This window comes from Maniola hyperantus, chromosome 4 (assembly GCF_902806685.2).
Source record: "Maniola hyperantus chromosome 4, iAphHyp1.2, whole genome shotgun sequence".
In the NCBI taxonomy this organism is placed as follows: domain Eukaryota; kingdom Metazoa; phylum Arthropoda; class Insecta; order Lepidoptera; family Nymphalidae; genus Maniola; species Maniola hyperantus.
The window spans coordinates 9,901,219-9,923,036 of record NC_048539.1 but is presented as its reverse complement, the minus strand read 5'-3'; the positions used below and the strand labels follow the sequence as shown (position 1 = coordinate 9,923,036).

Here is a 21,818-nt window from a genome sequence, read left to right as displayed (position 1 = left end):
CCAATTTTGGTAAATAATTGTGCTTGTTAGGTACTCTGACTAGTAAGGCATTAGTGCAAATTACCTACTGTTCTAGATATTAGGTTTTATCATTATTATATACTTAGTATTACGTAATGTATCACTCGTTAAAAACTTCATCTCAAGGATCTTGATCTCTATGAAAAAAGTTGATGTAACTTCAGTAGTATCAGGGTCATAACATTTACGGAAATTCTAAGTAGGTAGGTACCAAAAATAATGCATGCACGTGTGTTGAACTAGCACAATTATTGATACAATCTAATTAGGTACTGAACTGGTACAGGTACCTACACAATCATGTAATCAAGCTGCATGGATATTACCAAATCAAATTAAATTTGTAATTTAACAGATACAAGTACTACCTACATAGACAATCAACATCATATGAATAATGCTAGAATCAAAGAAATGCTGCTCCACTAAGTTGAGAATATTTCTTTACTAGCTTCATAATGAATGTCAAGATTACTAAGTACGCTCCTCATAATAAGTTTGCTCGGTGCTCTATTGAATCAATTCCGTTGACTTCCAATGACCGACCGAGATCAAAGTAGGTTAACACAGTTACCCTATTTTTCCATATCTTTGCTTGGCGACTAAACTCCGCCTTGAATAATAACTAGTAATTGGCGAAGCTTTAGGGAGCTTTCATGAATAGATCACTGAACTGAAAAAGTGGAATATGAAACACAAAATAATATTACGACCGAATTTAGGTGAGTTCATATGATTTGCTTTTAAACGATTCGTGACCTAAAGGGGATCAGAATAATAACAGCTAGGAATAGGAATTTAAAATACAATAAATAGACACTAGTACAAACAGTGACCCCATAATATAACATGAGAATATTAATTATTTTACCTACTACAGCAATCATCTGCGGCTTCGCTGAAAATATAAATCATATTTATTCCTTATCCCGTAGGAATTTCGTAAAATCCAACCTACCCTTGTCTACATTATAAATGGAACCTTTATGGCCTATTTCAGATTTCTAGTTCCAAGGGTTCCTACACTTGGCCGGTTTTTTGCACTTGAAATTACTTACGAGTAGAATAATTTCATTATCAAGAGAAAAAAAGGTCGTGTGAATTGCTACATTGTCACTTTTTACCCATTGTTTGATATAACAATTGACACTTTTCAACATAATATCCGTTTGCTCACACATTACCTATTGTGAAATTACAAATATCTTTCAAATAATTCACAAAGCAAAGCATGGTCTTAAGTTGAAACTATCAAGTCTCGATTTCGGGTTTTCTGCAAAGCTGTGAGGCTGCCATCTCGTTTTAACTCACTGTAAATTGTATATAAATCTTGCCTGTCTCGTTTCTACTTGGGGAGGCTTGCGCGGAAAGAGAATGTGGGTAACGAACGACCTTTTGCCGTTACGGGCAGCAGTGCGGAGCAACCATTCACCGAGACTGGTATACTCAGTTACCGACATACTACATCGTTCCAAACATCTGACGGCCTGATAAAATTACGTAAATATTACAACATTCATACATCGATTATGAAACGTATGTAATCGCAGGTCGCATCCCTTTACGTTGATGTCCTGATTTTGATTTTTTAACTAAGTGCTTGGTGTCCGCGGTTTGTTTTAGTGCGACTTGTTTGACCCTGGTGAATTTATTTTATATAATTTCCTAACCCTGTTTCTTGGTGCTCGGACTGTCTGTGGTTTTGTTGTGTATTATTATTACACCCAGATTGGATTGTCACTGGTGCTATTGGTAAGTTTTCTTAAGATTTTCTCCAAATATAGTGATTTACATTTTTTTAATACTGCTTCTCCAATTATTGTATTTACTTATTTGATAAAATAATTAGCTGTTAAGTAAATACTTACCGGATTACAAGTATTTACTTTTTGTAATGTATCAGGTAAGTACTTAAGTACTTTACGTAACCTTATACATTAAACGTAATTAGGACCTACATAAACTTTGGGGGAGGCGCATTATAAAAGCACAACACGGGGAAAATTATTATCAGCCGTATTTTTTAAGTAATACATGACAAAAATTCTAAAATCGTTAATAAAATGTAAGTCCTTAATTGATTTTTGGTCACAATTCTGCATTAATTTATCAATATAATAAAATAATATAAACTTATTGATTTATGTAAAAAGCCTTCACTACAGACCTGACAATAGTGTCATAGGTACCTAAATATATACCTAGGTAGGTACTAAGTATATATACTTTATAGCCCTTCACTGCTTATATGTATCCAAAACCATATTTTCTTTTTCTTTTTTCTTTCTCTACCTACATAAGTATATATGTATAGGTATAGCTACATAATATTTCTGGCTTTTATAGACCGATTTTGATATATTAAGAATTTTTTTGGGAAGCTTCAATTGTACTAGTCTCAAATTCTATTATCTATTATAATATAATTAACAATCAGTAACGTATTCCGATCCAGAGAAAAATGAATAACTAATGGAACAATCAAAATCGAGCACCCTAATACAATGACTTCCCATACTATACATGCGAAAATGTGTTTCTTTGTTGGTTTGTCCTTCAATCACGTTGCAACGAAGCAACGGATCAACGGTCGTTTTACATGGATATAGAGAAATACCTGGAGAGTGACATAAGCTACTTTTTATCCCAAGAAATCAAAGAGTTCACACAGCATATTTGATAATTTAAATCCACGTACACAAAGATCAGCTAGTTTGCTATAAGCATAAAATAGTCCACCAGTATACCAAGCATGTAATGAAATCCACTCCTATTTTGGATCTGGACGTGAAAGCAAAGGGCAATTCTGTCGAATACAACGCTTCAAACTCTTAACGAACTTAATTATTTACGAGGAAATAGGTACTTTTCTTTGTGAAATTTGTTACACAGATCAAAAAGAAAGAAAGCTTTTCAACAATGAGCTAGGTATTTGGACTACGTACATAATGAGATCATTAAATGATAACGATGGAAAGTTATTTCGATCAAGGTATAGTCGGCATTAGTTTCTTTCTTAGATAGGAACCTACCTACCCAAGAAAAATTAGTTACAAATTATTTACTTTTTTGATGATAAAGCCCTTTACTTTCAGCACAAAATTCCAGGTACAGAAGGATCATTCCGAAAATACCTTTAAATAAATATGTAGCGACTTTGTTACGAGTTACGACGCCATGAAACGCAATTAAACTCTCACAATTAATAAAAATAATAATAATGGAATCTTTTATTTCTCTCTCTGGGAGAGCTATCGGAGAGGTGCACCGACGTAGGTAGGTATATTTTTCGGGTCCCGTGGCCAAACGAGCCCGTCCTGGGTACAGTTTTCTGTATCTAGTTATTTATAGTAGACTAGTATGAGTAGACATCTCTCTCATAAGAGATAGAGCTCGCGAGAGCTATCGAAGAGATGCAGCGCGCGCCGTAGGTATATTTTTCGAGTCACGTGATCAAACGAACCCGGCCTGCTTATTTAGCCTTCTGTACCTAGTTATTTATGGTATTCCAGAGTAAATTCTAAAAAAAAGATCGCAGCAAGTACCTAGGTATTTACCATCAACGGGCATTCCGAGATTTATAAAAAATATATTTTTATTTCAAAACACCACAAATTCCAAAGTGTGCCATCATCCCCTACTTCCCCTATCGAAATGTCAAAAACACCTTTCTAAATTTCACCGCCGTGGTTTTTAGGGTTCCGTACCCGAATGGCCACCATTTACACCATTCGGGTACGGAACCGGTACCCGAATGGTGTAAATACTCCGTACCCGAAGCCGGACTATTATTATGACTTCGCTATTACTATGACTTCGCTGTCCGTCCATCCGTCTATCTATTTGTCAGCGGGCTGTATCTCATGAACCGTAATAAGAGAGTTGAAATTTTCACAAAATGTGTATTTCTGTTGCCGTTATAACAACAAATAATAAAAATTTCAAAATCACAGCCATGAAAATTAAAAAAAAAATTAAAGTGTTATTTCTTTTAGTTATAGTTATTTCTTGTAGGGTGGTATGGAACCCTTCGTCTATGAGTCCGACTCCCACTTGACCGATTTTTCACTACATGCACGGCCGTGCATGTAGTGGAAAACCACGGCCAGTAAACAATAAAAGTCGGTGACTTCTCTCAAATCTAACAGAACTTGAAAAAATATGGAAATAGAGTAGTAACTCTAGTGAGTGAGTGAGTAAGTGAGTACACAGCGCACTCTGTTTAGCGAATTACTTACTGTCCAGTTTACAATACATTGAATGAATTTAGTCAGCTTTATTTTTCCCTGTTTCACTAAATAATGTCGGTAGGTTAGGTACTGGTTCGTAAATATTACCACCAAACCTACATAGGCAAGGTGGTAATTATTTACGAGTACTCTTACACTAAAAGGTACCTACATGGTACCTTTTACAGTAACAACGATCACGCACTCATCCGATCCGAATCCGTGAAAATTCGGATATAAAATATCCACGACATATTGTCATAAGCTACCATACAAAACAAAAAGGAAAGTATTTTCACGGACTCGGATCGGATGAGTGCGTAACTGCCGTTAGAGTTTGACCAAAAAATAAACAACTAAGCAAAGAATGCTAAGAAAGTCATTGTGTAACAACGCTCCACAAATTACATAACCGCACGAATTTTTGTATTTTTTTTTGAATCACGACCACCTCGTAAACATTTCGTAACGATCGAGTATCGTGGTCAAGTGGCCAGTTGAACTCGTTTGCTTGCAATTATAAGTTTAATTACGATTAATGCTTTCATTTATATCAATAACAGGTAAATAAACAAGTGCTTTACCGATTTGTAAGGAGGAACCGGTAGGTATGATGCATATAGCGAAACCAGTAACTAATCTATGGTATGATGTTTATATTATGCAGTATTTTATTTCCAATTTAAGCATTCTCATACACACCTACTGTGTATAAAATGTTGTACAATAAAACTAAGTAGGTAAAATTTTGTAGCTAGGTACGTTTTAACTAAGTAATTATAGGATTCCAGCAAAACTCCGGTGACGTTCAATTTTAATTGATTCTCACGTTACTCGCTTAGTTTGTCACGTTAAAAGTTTTTGTTAAAGTTTTTACAGAACCTTATTATTGAGGTAAAGCCTTGACTCGAATAAAACTATTTATTACGATGTTTAAATTATGTATTAAAGTAAATAAGTAGGTGTTGATTTTTCCGTGGTAGTTAAATTTGTTTTTCGTAATTATGAAGAATTAAAATTTTATGGAGCCGCAATTGTGTTGCAATGTGAGTTGATTGAGTACAGAGGCAAAACCGATCAACCTTCTTAGTGTTTTCTCCAAGCTACCGCGACATTAGTGAACAAAATAATCATGTGTTATTCAAAAGTTACTAATCAAAACGAACAAAGAATATGAGACATAAGAAACCTTAAGAAACTTAGAAAAATCAACCTTATTTCTTGTCTACATTATTAAGGAAACTTCTATACCTTTTCTGTAGCTTTGTAGGTTCAAGGGTTTGGATTGGGTGTTGATGATTCAGTCAATAATGGAATCAGGACTTTTCTTTTTATATATTTTAAACTAGATGCCCGCGACTTCGTTCGTGAAGATTAAACTATTGAAGAATCGCGATTTTGCCGGGATAAAAAGTAGCCTACAGCTGTATAGATACAGGATGTAAGCTTTCTCTGCACCAAAAATATAATGCCACGGGGATTTAGGGTTTTTTAAACCTCGTGGGAACTCTTTGATATTCTGGGACAAAAAGTAGGCTATGTCCATCCCCAGGATGCAAGCGATATCTGTACCAAACGTGAAAATCTAGTTAATCTAATTAAAGCTAGCAGACAGACAGGCAGACACACTTTCATATTTATAATAATATTATATACATACTATTCTGTGCTAAAATATAAGCTTTTCAAGTTCAAAATACTAAAACTGCCTTTTGTTTTTATATCAAACCCAAGATCAAACCAAACAAAGCCTCGCCAGTGTTAATAAAACCCAGTCGCATTAAGATCCGGCTTGGCCGTGGCAATTTGCATTTCGTAGTCGCCATGGAATTCTTTGCGACATCGAGTGCTCCCTCGAGAATTGTAAGATTAAATGACTGGGCCGTAGTGTTTCTTTGTAGAGGCCCAACTTGTATAAGCTTTGTTTCCTCTTTGGGAAATTCAAAATTCATTGGAAAATTAATAAAACTATTTCTGCTATTAGGAACATTGCACTATGAATTTGTCGTCATGATGAAATCCATCGCCGGCTCACTACTGAGCACGGGCCTCCTCTCAGAGTGAGAAGGGTTTTTGGCATAGTACCACGTTGGCCAAGTGCGGATTGGTAGACGCCATACACCTTTGAGAACATTATGGAGACCTCTCAGGCATGCAGGTTTCCTCACGATGTTTTCCATAACCGTTAAAGCAAGTGATATTTAATTATATACTTAAAACACACATTGGATTGAACCCGCGACCTCCGATTAGGAAGAGGACGTCCTAACCACTATCACAGTTTTTTATAACCAATTACACACACACTGTGTATTACTTATTTCAATTATATACCTAACATGGTGTTTAAGACAGTAGATACTTTACCCGATCTAGGTACTGTAGAAAACCTGCAATTTAATTTATAAGATTTTGTTATCAATTTAAATTTTTAAAGTATATGATTTTATTGATTTAAAATCACGAATTACCACAAAAGATTCTTATTTCTCAATAACATTGAATATTTCTTACCTAAGATTTGGATTATCTTTTTCGCTTTTGTGGTAACTGTTACGTGGTAGTTACAACATTTTATCTGTAGTAATAGATATACTGAGGTAACATTTTGTCTACCTATTGACTAAAAGTTCGCGCACATTGAACGGGCCGCATTGCACTCGCAAACCGTGAACTAGAACATTTACAGTACCTACCTATTGGAGCCTGCAATGGGTTTACTATGTGATAGCTGGTAGCCCAAGCGGATATAGTGTGCAGGGAATGCTTCAGTATATTTTTTATTCACCATAGTCCGTGCTTAATATAGATTTTACAGCACGTAGAATTGGCATCACACAATTTTCCTAAACTAACTGAGGTAGTACCGCACAGGTACATAACAAAATTCTAATTTTAGATTTTTTTTAATTCATTATAGGCGCAGATACGCCTGACCCTTGCCATACCTCTCTTGACTCTTGTTTATGATTTTGATTAGTGATTGAAATTTTGAGTGTTGTATTTTCAGTGAGTCAGAGAGGTTGTCTGAACGTTAACAGTAAAGTTCTTAACTTTATTTGGAGTCAAATGTCGTATATATGAGTCACAGATCGTTTTCGAGGTCGCTCGCAGTATCCGCCTCCTCCCATCCACGCTGTTTTCGATTCTTACGCAAGCTCTCTTCGAACATTAACAACCTGTCTCGAACGTGTACAAAATATTAACGCCCGTGAAATTCCAAATTCTGTGATAACTTCGTCGAAAGATTTATTATACAGGTTATTTTCCTTTTTAAAGGGACCTTTTTTAAGGGGAGTTCATGAGTTTAAGTTGGCACAAGTATCTCAACTGAAATATAATAATTAGGAAACTATAAGTAATTTTTTTTTCTTTTAAACTGTTATCTAAATCATTTTATTTAATTAAGAATAAAATGATTTAGATAATTCAAACACGTACACTTTAAAAAGCAATCAAGATTTATTACGCCGTGATTACGCCATTATCTATACATACTCATTAAAATGACGTATTTCTGCTATAAACTAGTAAATAAAGGTAAATCTAAATTTAGTATTCAGTTTCATATAACATTAACATAATTTTCATAGGCATACTTCTTCTCTTCTTCTTTTACTTTATACAAAATACTTCAACTATAATTTCTTGTTTAAATTTTGGGAATTAACTATAAATAATCGTATTTATGATTAATTGGAATTTGAATACTTAATAACTCAATGGTAGATACCTACAATCACGAACTGAAATCTAAAAAGTCGTGGGTAACAAAGAAGTTTCTAGATTTTATACGGAATCAGAACTTATAATACTAGGACGTCTAGAGGTGTTTAGGGCATTAACAATTTTAAGGTCAAAGCCTTGGTAGGTACTTGTGTTATATTACTCTTAAGTTTCACATTAGTACGCACATCTATTGTGGTAACAAACCGCAAAACAAAATAAGAAACAATTGATGTATATCTGAGGATAACGTATAGTTACATAATATAAATGATTATTTACTTGTTTGTATCAGGTAGGTACACAGCATATTTCACGAGTCCTCTAACAAAATTACGTTAGAAAGTTATATTTTTACTTAGTTTTATTTTTAGTTCTATTTTGTAATTAATTTTCTACGGTCAAAATTTTTGTAAGTAACTTTAATTTCACAACGCGAATGGTTACTTGGGCCTAGGTAGGTGCCTAATTTCTTTAACAATTGGACTACATAATTATATTAGTCCAATTGTTATAGAAATTATGTAAATGTTTTGATTCTAATTGTTTATGCTTATCTAGTCCACAGAGTTTTGCACGCTTATTATTATTTATCTAGTTCAAGGCCTTACGTTTTAAAACGTGAATAATTTTGCAAGTATTGTAAATATACTATTAAATGCTCTTAATATTTAAAGGGTTTTACAATTATTATCCTAATAACTCGTGTGCCTTGGTACGAATATTTGTTCATTCCAAAAGTAAGTAAGTGCAAGCATACTGCATGGACTACTTCGTTAAACTCAGCCTTGTAATTTTTTCTTGTATTAAAAATTTTGAAAATCAGTTAGCAACATTAATGTGCCATGCTGAGTGTTGCTTTGCTGCTCTCAGTTCTGTCATTTTCGTAGTTTTCAGCTGTTCAGGCATTTGGAGGTTGTAATTATTATATAATTTCAATAGCAGAATGGCCGGAGCAGAAAATGTTGATGAATCCCAACTTAAAGGACTTTCGAAATACTTTAACAGTACCACAAATAAAGGCAGAGCGAATTCAGCGAAAGCAACGTATGATAGCGTTATTCTTCGCAATGAAACCAAAATCAAAAATAGAACAAAATATTAGTTATGCCTCCATTTTTATTTAAGCTGATTCTTTAAGAGCAATGTTTAATAATATAGTGTGAATTTAAGGTTCAGTGTAGGTAATCTTGTAGTCCCTACTCCTCTGTATTATCGAGATTAAATGTTTCTAGTATTCGAGGTAATGTATAGATATAGACGATTGTATAAATGAACCAATTACCTTAGATATTATAATGTTGTTAAGAAAACAATGGTAAGTTAATTACCTATCCATACCTTAAGCTGAATCACGGTAAAATCTCTGCCAGAAGGTCACATTTCCTACTGTATAGACGTCGTTAAGAAATATCTCTAGTAGAGTGATGGATTAGGTGTAGGCAAAAACACGTATCTATATAAAACAAGCCGGATCATCGTGATGAATTACCTTTTCGAATAACCGCTCGTTTTGTGTCGGCTTCTTTATACAACATGATCAACCCATTGCCGGCCCACTGATGGACACGGATCTCTTTAAAGAATGAAAAGGGCTTAGGCCATAGTCTGCCACGCCGCGCTTCCCCATTGCGGATTGGTAAAATTCTCACACCTTTGAGGACATTATGCAGAACTTTCAGGCATGGTTTCCTTCACCATTAAAGCAAGAGATATCTCATTGTTTACACCGCACATTACTTTTAAAAGTCCATCCCGGGTAAGCACTAGAGGTGCTTTCCCACCTTTGCTAACCCCCAACCTTTCGAATATAAGGTGGACGTCCTAACCACTAGGTTATCACCACTTTATAGGTACAATGTTTAGTTGATATTAGATAGAATTCGGTATTGTAAAAATTGTAGATACCAATCCCTACTAATATTATAAAAGCGAAAGTGTGTTTGTTTGTCGATTTGCCCTTCACTCGTGCCGCAACGGAGCAACGGAGCGACGGACGATGTGTGATTTCTTGAATGGATATACCTAGGTATGTAGTTAAAAACCTGGAGAGTGAGTAGTGACATAGGTTACTTTTGATCCCGAGAAATTAAAGAGAGGTTTTTTAAAACTAAATCCACATGAATGAATTCGTAGGCGTCATCTAGTTAGAAAATAAGGGACTATGAAGTCGCGTTCATATCGCATATATAATATTATAAGGTACATTGGGAGTTCGGGACCCGTCGAAACCAATCAAACAATAAATTGGTATACCACGATAGAATAATATAAAGAATAATATAATATTATCCATCATATTTCTCGTCACGTATTGGGTTACCGTTCTTTGTTACGTGAGCCACTTTCTGTGAGTGAATAGGACCGAAGGACTGAGATGTGCGTGGAATATGATTAATTATTTCTTGCTCGTGAACTATATGGTCCTGTGGCCTTGCTTAGTAGTACCTGCCTATCTTTTTTAATGATATCGTATATGGAATGAACTTTCTAGAATAGTATAGTTAGGTGTTGCTTCGCTAATGTCAGTTAAGTAGAGTAGGTAGGCACCTGTACTATACGTAAATGTGAGTCGCGTTATCATGGTCCATGAGGAAGTCGTCATGAAATTGAACTCATATTATATTTAATATTATAATATTTTAGTATATTAGTAGTATATTAGGTTTGATGGATTATAATCAATGATGTGTTTATCGATTCGCCTGCCGTGCAATTAGTTTTTATAAATTTAAAACAGCCATAAAATACTTACCAATTGAAGATAAAGACGAAAACTGCATTAAAGAAATTGACTCGCATATTTTAAAAATCAAGATGATGTTGATGATTTACAGGCATAGTAAGTTCCCCTGAAAGTTGTGTACGTATGATCTCTATTATATACATTACTTGTTCATTTAATAAACACCCAGAAACGATGTACACGCAGTACCGCAGTCGATATTCTTTGAAAACTTCTATTCTAATTATTCTTTCTTTTTAAACTGCCTAGGTGCTTGTTTGTCTATCAACTATCAACTAAACCTGCGGAAAATCATCTCTGATTGGTTGATGCTCGCTCACTATTGGCTACAATGTATTGTTGCAACAAGAATGCTTACCATAAATTCAGCCAATCACAACGATTGCGATTGTAATAATGATTGATGCAGTTTTCCCGCAATCGAGTCTTAACAAATAGGAATGAGTGGATTATTAAACCGCAAAGAATATTTTCTAATTAGTCAATCGATTTTTCTTTAATCATACCTACGTCTATCAAGTTCTGATTCAAATAAAAAGAAAAAAAGGTTTTTATTTCAACGAAAAAATAGCAAGTCATTGAGTATTTAAAAGTACCAAGACTTATTGGAGAAGGCCCCCATCTATACAACGACTTTACATAATGAAATGCTAAAGAATCCATGGCGGGGGAATTAAAAAGGAATCCACTGCAGTCTTTTCCTAAATAAATGAGCTTTGCGTTCAAGTGGCGTTTATTGCCTTATCTCAAGAAGAATGATAGCATTATAGGCGGGACAAAAACTCTTACCATGTCTTTGAACCTTGGCAGGAAGCCTTGAAACCAAGCCAACTCAGCTGCATCGCGTAGGCTAAGCTTGGATGTGTTTTGTAAACTTCGTATCAAATAAAGGCATTATTTTTGAAATGAAATTGTTTGAGGTTGTTGTCGTTGCGTTTTATTAAATTTTGCTTTGAAAGCTTTATTTTAAACTGCAATAATTTAAGGTTAATTAATTAACCAAAACAAAAGTGATATTAAGTATTATTACTGTGATTAATAAGTAATTTTAGTATCATCATAATATAAAAGAGACCATAATATAAATACTTAATATTAAATTGATGATAATGATTACTGTTTTCGGGGAAAGTGAACGGACTGGTTAGGTTAGAAAGCAATTGTTCGTCTCTATTGATATTTACATTCGAAACCTGTGAAAACTGCCACTTTCTCACAAGCCACGTTTCGCTGAGAGGTTTTTATGGCATCATCGATATTCTATTACAAAACTGTAGATAGGTACGATCGATATTGTTTTTGCATGCTGAATATTGTTTTCTTTAGTATAAAAATTAAAAAGGTTATGTAGACTTCATCGTAGCTAAAGATTATTTTGCCATTTATTTTTATATGCTTAGATAATCGCACAAGTATTCTAAGACCAACCAGCAGGAAGAGTTGCCAGAGTGCAAAAGAGACACACATTTTTAGTAAGTACCTACTGAAGTTCAGCAACATTAGGCGCGCCATAAGCGTGAGCAGAGGTCACGTCAGCAGCGCCACCGCATCACCTGCTGACACAATTTAAATTTCTTCGATGCGCCCGATGCAACCAAATCTTGCAGCCGTGTGTGATCTCCTTAAAATCATAGCTTGTCTCGTATCGAAGCTGGTGTCGTCAATATCAGATTAAATCTGCTTCGTCATCGTGAGGTCACTAATATTAAGCAGAATGAGATCATGATCAAGAACAAACCTGCTAATGAAAAAGAAATCCAATTACTTGAGTAAAATAAAATTAATTACGTATGTTGAATACATTTAAATAATATTAATTAATTAAAAATTAAAATACCTTGGTACTTCTATTTTTATATATCTATTAGATTCGTCATAAATAAACAGCGTAGAATGATTTCATAGTGGCTGGTTTTATAGGCAACGTTGACCCAAGTCGGCGTAACCTCGAGGTGACCTTTGGGGATATAGTTTAATATTTACAGCTGACCTTTTCCGTACCCCGTAAAGCCTCTTAATTTGATTTTGTTTTAACGATGAATTGAAGATATTTAAGTACATTGGATTCCTAACAGACTGAAGCGATCATTTTGTGCTGCATTATCATTATGACCTACTACGAGCATTGGTATGATGCGCATGCACTTAAAAAGTTTTAAATTAAACTTTTATACGCTTTTTTCACAAACAAACCTGCATGATTGAGGGTAGAACCGCAGAATACTTAATAATACATCTAAATATATAAAAAAGGTGACTGACTGACTGATTGACTGTCTGACTAACTGACTGACTGATCTATCAACGCACAGCTCAAACTACTGGACGGATCGGGCTGAAATTTGGCATGCAAATAGCTATTATGACGTAGGCATCCGCTAAGAAAGGATTTTTGAAAATTCAACCCCTGAAGGAGTGAAATAGGGGTTTGAAACTTTTGTAGTCCACACGGACGAAGTCGTGGGAATAAGTTAGTTACATATTATTATAAAATAATAACACAATAGTAGTCTGCTATCAACATACAAATATTTACCACCAAACCTTTAAAAATTCTACGTCCGCCACAAATATTGCTCCGTCTTTTCACATTTCCCCTTTTACGTAAAGCGAGAAGTCATAAAGGAAATATTTAAAAACTCTCCTCAAACTTGTATGTTACGACGTGTGTATGTATTTTGATGATGAAAACGTCGACTGTGAGGCAAAGTTGCGAAGTTCAATTTACGCAAATTCCATTTCAACATTACCCCAGATCATGTTTGGGGCGTGTCAAGAACAAAACAAAAAGAATGGAGGCATTTTTCGAGGGGTAAAAACGCTTACGAACAAACTGCGCGAATTTGCTGACACTTTTGTTTTGTCGACGAATTTGTACTGTGGAAGCCCGATATAAGGGTGTAAATGTACCTTCGAATAACGATCGTGATCGCCTTCAAAGAAAGGCCAATATTAGATACGAGTTGTCACCCTTTTGGAAATCAGTAGCTTTGTTTTCTAGTGGACTATTAAAAGAAAGCCGTGAAGTGTCGGGGGTCACCCCACAGAAGCGAAACTTCTTACGAATTATACAAAAACAAATGAACGCTGTCTTGTTCACTCGTATGGATAAAAATACGCGCTGCCCAGCCAGTGAGGTCCGCCGGGTTGGTACGTTCGTTCCACTTTTTGCAAGTTAGGTTCACATTCTCAAACATACGTTATGATTTATGAATCTTCGTTTCCAAAGTCAATTATGTTCGAGCTACCTAGTTACATACCTACATAGTTTTTAATCAATAAAATATATCTATTTTGTGTAAGTTTAATGCAAGCTGAATCATCATAATTACATTACATTAGTTTTTTAAGGTGTGTGTTCTTATTAGTTATTACTAACAAAAAATTTATTATCTTGATATGGTCGAAATAAATGTTTTATTTTTATTTTTATTTATAATCAACATAATCACCATCATCTTCAGCCCATTGCCTGTCTTTGGTACTAAGTACCTATATTTTAGTGATGTGTACCTAATGAAAAATGCTTTTTGTTAGCAAACAGTCAAAGCAAAGCTATTTTTATCAGCAATACGAATCAAATAACAAACAGTAAGTCAGTATAGATAGGTACATTAAGTTAATTAACTACCATAGAGATACGTGATTGATCTTCGAGATCTACTCTGTGTATAACGTAATACATTAGCTTTTCCATCCAATTCCCCGTATTGAGCCTACAAGATACATTTAGAGAAAATGTAGTATTTTTGTTAACATAAATAATAATGCCAAGAAGCTGTGGTAGCCTAGTGGTTAGAACGTCCACCTTCCAATCGGAGGTCTCTGTCGTTGAGACAGACAAAACGTCTCACATAGGCATGAGTGACAGAGACAACGCTCAAAGCCGAAATCTCATTCTAAAGGTCGATGTACATTATTAATTTCTGCCGCGTGTAGACAGACTATAATCTTGTCATATTATATTTTGTATCTAAATATAATATGACAATAAATACGATTTAGTAAATACTATGTACTATACGTAAATCGTATTTTATACATGAAAGTACTTAAGTAAGAAAGTACCTACTAGGTATGCAATGAAGCAAGTTTTTATAAAATAGCAACGGAGGGTCTACAATATACGGCTTCCCGGACATTCAGGAATGCTGGAATGTTGTGGACCGTAGACTAGAATTTTAGTTTCATCAAATAACATTCAATTACGTATGTAAGAACAGTACAGTTTGGACGCGCGATATTTTATAAAATGGCGCCTGCGGTCAGCGGTCGGGCCGGATAGTTCACGATGGAATCTCTGGAACGTGACCATTGTACCGCACTAGACAGACATATAACTATATAATGAGAAATAACGTCGTGGCTTGTCCGCAGGAAACACTTATAAAAAATTCGTACAAACATTACATGCGTGTATGAAAACTGAAAGTTTGATGTGTTACGAGTAGGTAGGTAGTAGGTACAGGCGCTGTAAAAATAGTCAAAACTTTTAATTTACTTAGTAACTTTTAGTATTATTTTGAAATTTCTAGGTAAAATAATACTTATATTTAAAAGCGTATCTGTGAGTATAAATCCAAAAGGCAGGTGATTCTGGACCGAATAGATGCCAGGTATGGTTAAAGTTGTCTTCGAACAAATGACAAGAATGGTAGCTCTAAAGTTAGGAGTAAATTGAAACTTCTCAGCACCTGTTTCATGTCATGTATGAGATGTTGTTTGTTACAAGGGCAGATGATGAAATACTTGGCAGTCGACCACGGACACGGACCAGCTGCCATTTCTAGTTTGCACTAATAGCCTCTATATCAATTTCCAGGATTTATCAAACTCTCCTCAAAACTTGCTATACAGGCTCTCGGGCCGCAATAAAAACTAGCTCAGCTTTAGTTTCTTATATTGATAATAAAATTTCTACAATTGCGAAGGCACGACCTTGCATTCTGTTGGGACGTGAAGAGTTTAAAAATGTCTCAGGCTTTCAGCGAGCACATCGTAGTGCTTGGAATGCAGTTATTTGATATTATTTTTCACTGTCGCTAAACTCTGCACTGCCGCGATTCACAAGGAACCAGCAAACATTTTAAATCTTAGCATTTGCTTTCTCATTTAGTTTGTCTTCCAGGCTTTAAATACTGAATCATCATTTAGTTTTATTGAGTCCGAAATCAATTTTGCATTATAATTGAAATAGTATTGAGTTGGTATTGTTAGTAATAATAATATGTACCTAGGTATAATCGTGGCATCCCTAGACGCCTGGTAGCCCAGAGATAATTGTATAATGCTAATATATTATTACACGGTAGCCACATCCCTTTATTTATTTTATTATCAGGCTATATAAGTTTGCTGTTCATTACATTTTAAAATCATAGTCTTAGGAATTAATTAAAAAACCACAATATTATGTTATAGCATAGTAAAGTAAGTAAGGAAGTTAGCATAAGTTGACGCTATAAGAATTCGACGCGTATAAGCTGGTTTAACAAGTAGCCTTACGACTTACGTCGATGTGTCCGGAATGTTAGCGTTTGATCTATTGGAATGTGAGCTACGGAATGACGTAATCAAATACTACCAATTTCGATACTAAAATTAAATCGACTGTTATTAGGATGTTACAAGTTTATATTAGTTCAGATTCTAGAAAATTGTATTGTACCTACCGAAGTAAAGAGCTCTTATTGCTCAAAGAAGGTTGAATGAATCATGAAATTAAATAAAACTATGAATTTTTATTTTAATATCTACTTGAACGTACCTTACAATTTTTTTAGAGTAAACTGTTTTAAACGACTTGAAGGAAAATATTCAGTAAGCACATCACAGAATTTTAAAAATAAGGTCATAGAAATGAATATTTTTATACCAGGACAGTTCAAAGAAATTTTATCCACTTCGAAAGCTGCACAGAATATACTTAGCATTATTCTTACTCAGAGTTTCTAGTATCCTTTGCAAAGAAAGAATGGGCCGTGACAGTAACAGACAGACAGACACACTCTCATAATATTTAAAATATTGGTATGGATTCTGTAGTTCGTAGTAGTAAACTACTCGTATCGTATCGTACCGCCGCACCACAATATTCTCGTGTGGCCGCACTGCGCTTTTGTCGTAAGGTGTAAATAAATTGTCCGACCGCGGTTCGGCCCGTCCCATGCATGGCGTAAGATTAATTCAACATGAAATGACAAAAAAAAAAAAATCGTAGACAATAACTATTGTTAGTGACATGTGTATGTGCATAACTACTAGAATGTGAAATTAAAACAAGTAAGCTATAAGAATCGGCCGCTGCGATTTTACAATAGCGGGAAACATGTTGAAACGGCAGTCGGTACTCGGTAGGTCATTACATTACAAATTGCATAATTATTACAATTAGGCGGAACAATGTAATACCAAATAAAATAATAGATAAATTGTTAAATTATTTACAAACTGGCTTAAATTAACGAGTAGATAGAGCGGATAAAAGTGTTTTTGTGCAATTGAGTGGCATTGGAATGCAAGAATGTTGAATTCAAATGAATAAAAAGGTGAATTTATTAGACCTATACAACAGTAGCTCTTTTTTACGTATTACATTAAAATATAATATGCACATTTTAAATCCATCGTCATCTTCTTACGTACATACCTATTCATATATTAAGATGAACCAAGTTTTTATATCACATTATGTATTAAAAACCTAAATGAATTGCATTAGCATTATAAATAATCTTATTATAGAAATATAGTTATACAAGTAATTCATAAAATCTTAGATAATAGTACCTAATACGAATGAGCATAGCGATCATATTATGTGATGATCATAACTAAATTTTTCCTGCGACTTCGTTCGCGTGGAAATGTAAGTAATTCCTGTACATTTTCCCGCTGCAAAAAGCGACCAATCTCCAACTGCATAACAGAAGATATAACCACGGTGTCAACATCGAAATCGCATTATTTGTAAGAAGGTAACAAACAAACGCTGTGATAGCCTAGTGGTTAGGACGTCCGCCTTTTAATCGGAGGTCGGCGGTACGATCCCGGGCACGCACCTCTCAACTTTTCAGAGTTATAAGGAAAACATCGTGAGGAAACCTGCATGCCTGAGAGTTCTCCATAATGTTCTCAAAGGTGCGTGAAGTCTATAACCAATCCGCACATGGCCAGTGTGGTAGACTATGGTCAAACCCTTCTCACTCTGAGAGGAGACCCGTGCTCTGTAGTGAGCCGGCGATGGGTTGATCATGATGAACAAACAAACAGACGGGCACGTTTTGAACTAAGCTAAGTACTTATTATAATACACTTTTTGATATCTTTACTTTCAAAAAGCTTAATGTATTCGTATAGGTATGTCTAGTCGTATTTCCCCTTGTTTTCTTCTTGAAATATTATTTTACAAACACAAAGTGAGCATAAAGCCTTGAGTTCACAAACGGAATCCCTCACAATATGCATTTGAATTGTGAATGCTATATCGAGTGATGCTCGAGTTCAAAACGATGCCGTCTATTATTCTTACGTATACGAGTGTTTCTTTGCGATGTTCATTCTTTTATACCTGGCTGAAGTGAAACCAAAAAGAAAGACTTACCTACCGAGCGAACATTGTAAGACGTAAGTAACTTTCCCACTACATAGAAGAGAAGTTTTATATCCCGAAGACGGCTTAAACATGACTCAATGATTTCAATCAATCAATCAGCCAATGGCAATCGGGGTATGGGGCGGGGGAACGCCTTGCATACCCGCACGACACCCGCGCTATGCCGCATCGGGTTAGCGCGGTGTGTCCCCACCCCTATTCCCAACTCGACCTGTCGCGTACTATAGGTAGGTGCGTCACGCGTTGCTGCCTGATTTGGAACACTTATTTCTTTAGAACCAATTCAAAATTCCGCTGGTTGTTTTGAGATGTCGAGAACTTAATAATTCGCGTCAAGACTTTAGAGTTAAGACGATGATGCCAAACACTTGGTATTGTACTGATTCTACTTGGGTACCGCGTCCTCTTGGTCTTAACTCTTACCTAAAATCAGAAATGTAAATCGCTGACAACACAAGACAGATCGCCTTGGCGGTTAGAGACGAGAAGAGCCGACCCTACGTAATGAGATTAAAGATAACGACAAAATAGATAGACAGGCGAGTTAGAAGAAAAACGTGTCAGACCCAGGCTAATGTTATCTTCTAATATGCGGTACTCCTTATATCTTCCGCCCTATTCTATAAAAACAAAAGGTTTGGGTTCGCATTACCGTTATTTCGATATTAGATTTCTATCTTATATCTATTTTATAACATTGTTTGTATGAAATAATCGTATAAGAAAATGTGACAAGGACAGCGAGATTTATTATCTATCTTCCTTTTATGCTTTTACCACATACTTATTTTGTTTCATTTTTCTTGCAATTTTCTTTGATTTAGGTGACTCGACTCTACCTATGTATGCTTTTACTAAACTATTATTCATTTACTAGACGATGCCCGACATTTCGCTGGCCTGGATTTAGGTTTTTAAAAAGCCCGTGAGAACTCTTTGTTTTTTTAAAGTTAGCAGGCAGACATACAGACACACTTTCGCATTTGTAATATTATACTTTCTAAATGTCATTTTCTCGTACTATACTGAAACTAAAACATAATTATTGTGATTAGCAATACATACCAAAGTTCAGTAGAATTAACAGAGGAACCTCAAAAACATAGTTAATAAAAAGTACCTAACACTGGTTTGCCATTAGGTATGATTAATGATTGTAAAAATAAAATACCCAAATACCCAATCTAAAAGTCCGATTACGTTGTCGTAGGTATTATGTTTCGTAACATTTTTTGTAAGAGAAGTAAGAATATAATACCCATCTACGCGACAGGGCTTCCTGTTCCGGCGTAAAATATCTTATTTTGTACATTTTTATGGCAATCTCCGGAGTATTGGAACTCTTATGTTATTCCGTCGATGTAAAACAAGTTCAATTATTTGAAAGGTCCTGTTATTTATCTTTAATCTGTAAGTAGAAATACTATAGTGTTATTTAAAAAAATTATAGTTCATTAAAATCGATTACAAGTTCTTTGCAATATTTCTACGTAAGTGACGGTGCACCACGGAGTAGCAGTTCAGATAATACCAATATACAGTACCCGGTAGGTAAATATTGTACATCGACCTTTAGAAAGAGATAGCGGTTTTGTAGAGCGTAGTCTCTGTCGTTGAGACCGACAAAACGTCACAATAGTTATGATTGACAGAGACAACACTTTACGAAGCCGAAATCTCTTTCTAAAGGTCGATGTACAATATTTCCTGCCGGCTACTGTAATAAAGCTAGAGTTTCCTAGGAAAGTGGTGGCATACCATAGCGACCGATAATGTAGCATCGACCAATCGCAATTAGTATCGACCAATCGCTGTTCAGTGTAATAATTGTAATTAGACAAGGTTTCAGTGACAGCACTTGACCACAGTTCACTACATTCGACGACTACATTTTGCGTTGTAGCGGTAGACGCTACCGCTTTCCTAGGAAACCTTAGCTTAACCGAGGGAGTACTTATAGTTTATTAAATCAGTGCCACTATCGGTTCCTGTATGGAATTATAATTCTAATTGGTTCTAATTCAAAGAACTAACTAAACTAAAGAACAAAGAACTAGGTTAAAGTCAAGTTTATTCTTTTGGAGTGGTTACCTACTCAAAATTCGGTAAATTCGGCAAGAATATTTTTTTTCTGAAGTATTGCCACAGGATACTAACTATTATTATGCCAAAATAGTAGAGAATTCAATTTATTACGCAAATAACTCGTATAACACGGAAATGGTATATCAAACGATACAAATAATCCGAATAAAGCCATAGGCGGTTTCAAGTGTACTCGTTTTGCTATTATAGAGTTCCCCCTTGTCATGTTCTCTAATTCTAACAAGGGTTTTTGTTCTACCACCCGCAGGCTTAGGTGCTATACTTATTCATACACGACGCGGGTTCAAATTACAACTTTGATTAAATATTTGTTCTTATTTCATTAAAATGGCTCCCATTTAATTAACCAAATTTATCTCTTGGATAGATAATAATTATTATTGTGTACTTATCCAAGAGAATTTTCTTGATGAATTCGTGTTATTTGATGGATTCAGATTTTTAATAAAATATGTTATGTGGAAGAGGCATATATTTTTTCTCCTGATATCTTATCATCTCAAATTCAAACCACTACTTTTTGCGCTACTATGCTACATCATCTTCACATCATCAAAGGAAAAGCTGACTGATTGACTGGCTGACTGACTGATCTATCAACGCTCAGCTCAAACTAAAGGACGGACTGGGCTTAAATTTAGCATGCAGATAGCTATTATGATGTAGACATCCGCTAAAAAAGGATTTTTGAAAACAACCCCCAAAGGAGTTAAATAGGGATTTGAAAGCATAGTCCACGCGGATAACATCGCGGAAATAAACTAGGTAATATTATAATCATGTCTAATATCTAGTAATGGCATCAAGCAGGTAACTCCCATTTATTTTTACGTCAACGCCAGTAAAAAGAGGTTTTTGGGCTGAATCAAACTGAATCATCAGTATCATAGCAGATTTTTAATGTAACGGTCAGTGTCCTTTTGATTGTCAATGATTCATGGTTTTTCCCATGATAAAATTTTAATGGGTTAAAAATTCTTTTGATTCATCATCTTAGATAAGAATAAAAAATACCTGAATATCGAGGATATCTTATTCGTAATATGCACGTATGATATTTGTTTGGAAATCCCGAATAGAGCTATCTGAGATATTTAGAAAATAGAAACAACCTTGCTATGCCAAGGTGCTCACAACACAAAAACAAATTATTATTCTTAATCCATTTTCACCCGACTACGGCAAAGCCAAAAGGAAGGGTTGTGTTATTACTTATTTGTAAGAATGTCAATTTATTTTGTTGTGATACTAGCCAGTATGGCTATATTATAAATATGAAAGTTTATCTATCTGTCCTTCTGTCTGTCTGCCTACAACTTTTCATAGCTCAATCCGCTTAAACAATTTTGACAAAAGGTACAGAGATAGCATTCAT

At 35.0% G+C, this 21,818-nt stretch overlaps 1 protein-coding gene across 2 annotated transcripts in view; it reads left to right on the top strand.

The window, feature by feature from the left end:
* Positions 1 to 1,442: 1,442 nt before the first annotated feature.
* LOC117996882 (uncharacterized) overlaps positions 1,443 to 21,818 on the top strand; it is an 82,223-nt gene continuing 61,847 nt past the window's right edge. For both annotated transcript variants that reach the window (XM_069498367.1, XM_069498366.1), the window contains exon 1: positions 1,443 to 1,773. The gene's annotated coding sequence lies outside the window, so the exon portion shown is untranslated. The remainder of the gene's footprint in view (positions 1,774 to 21,818) is intronic.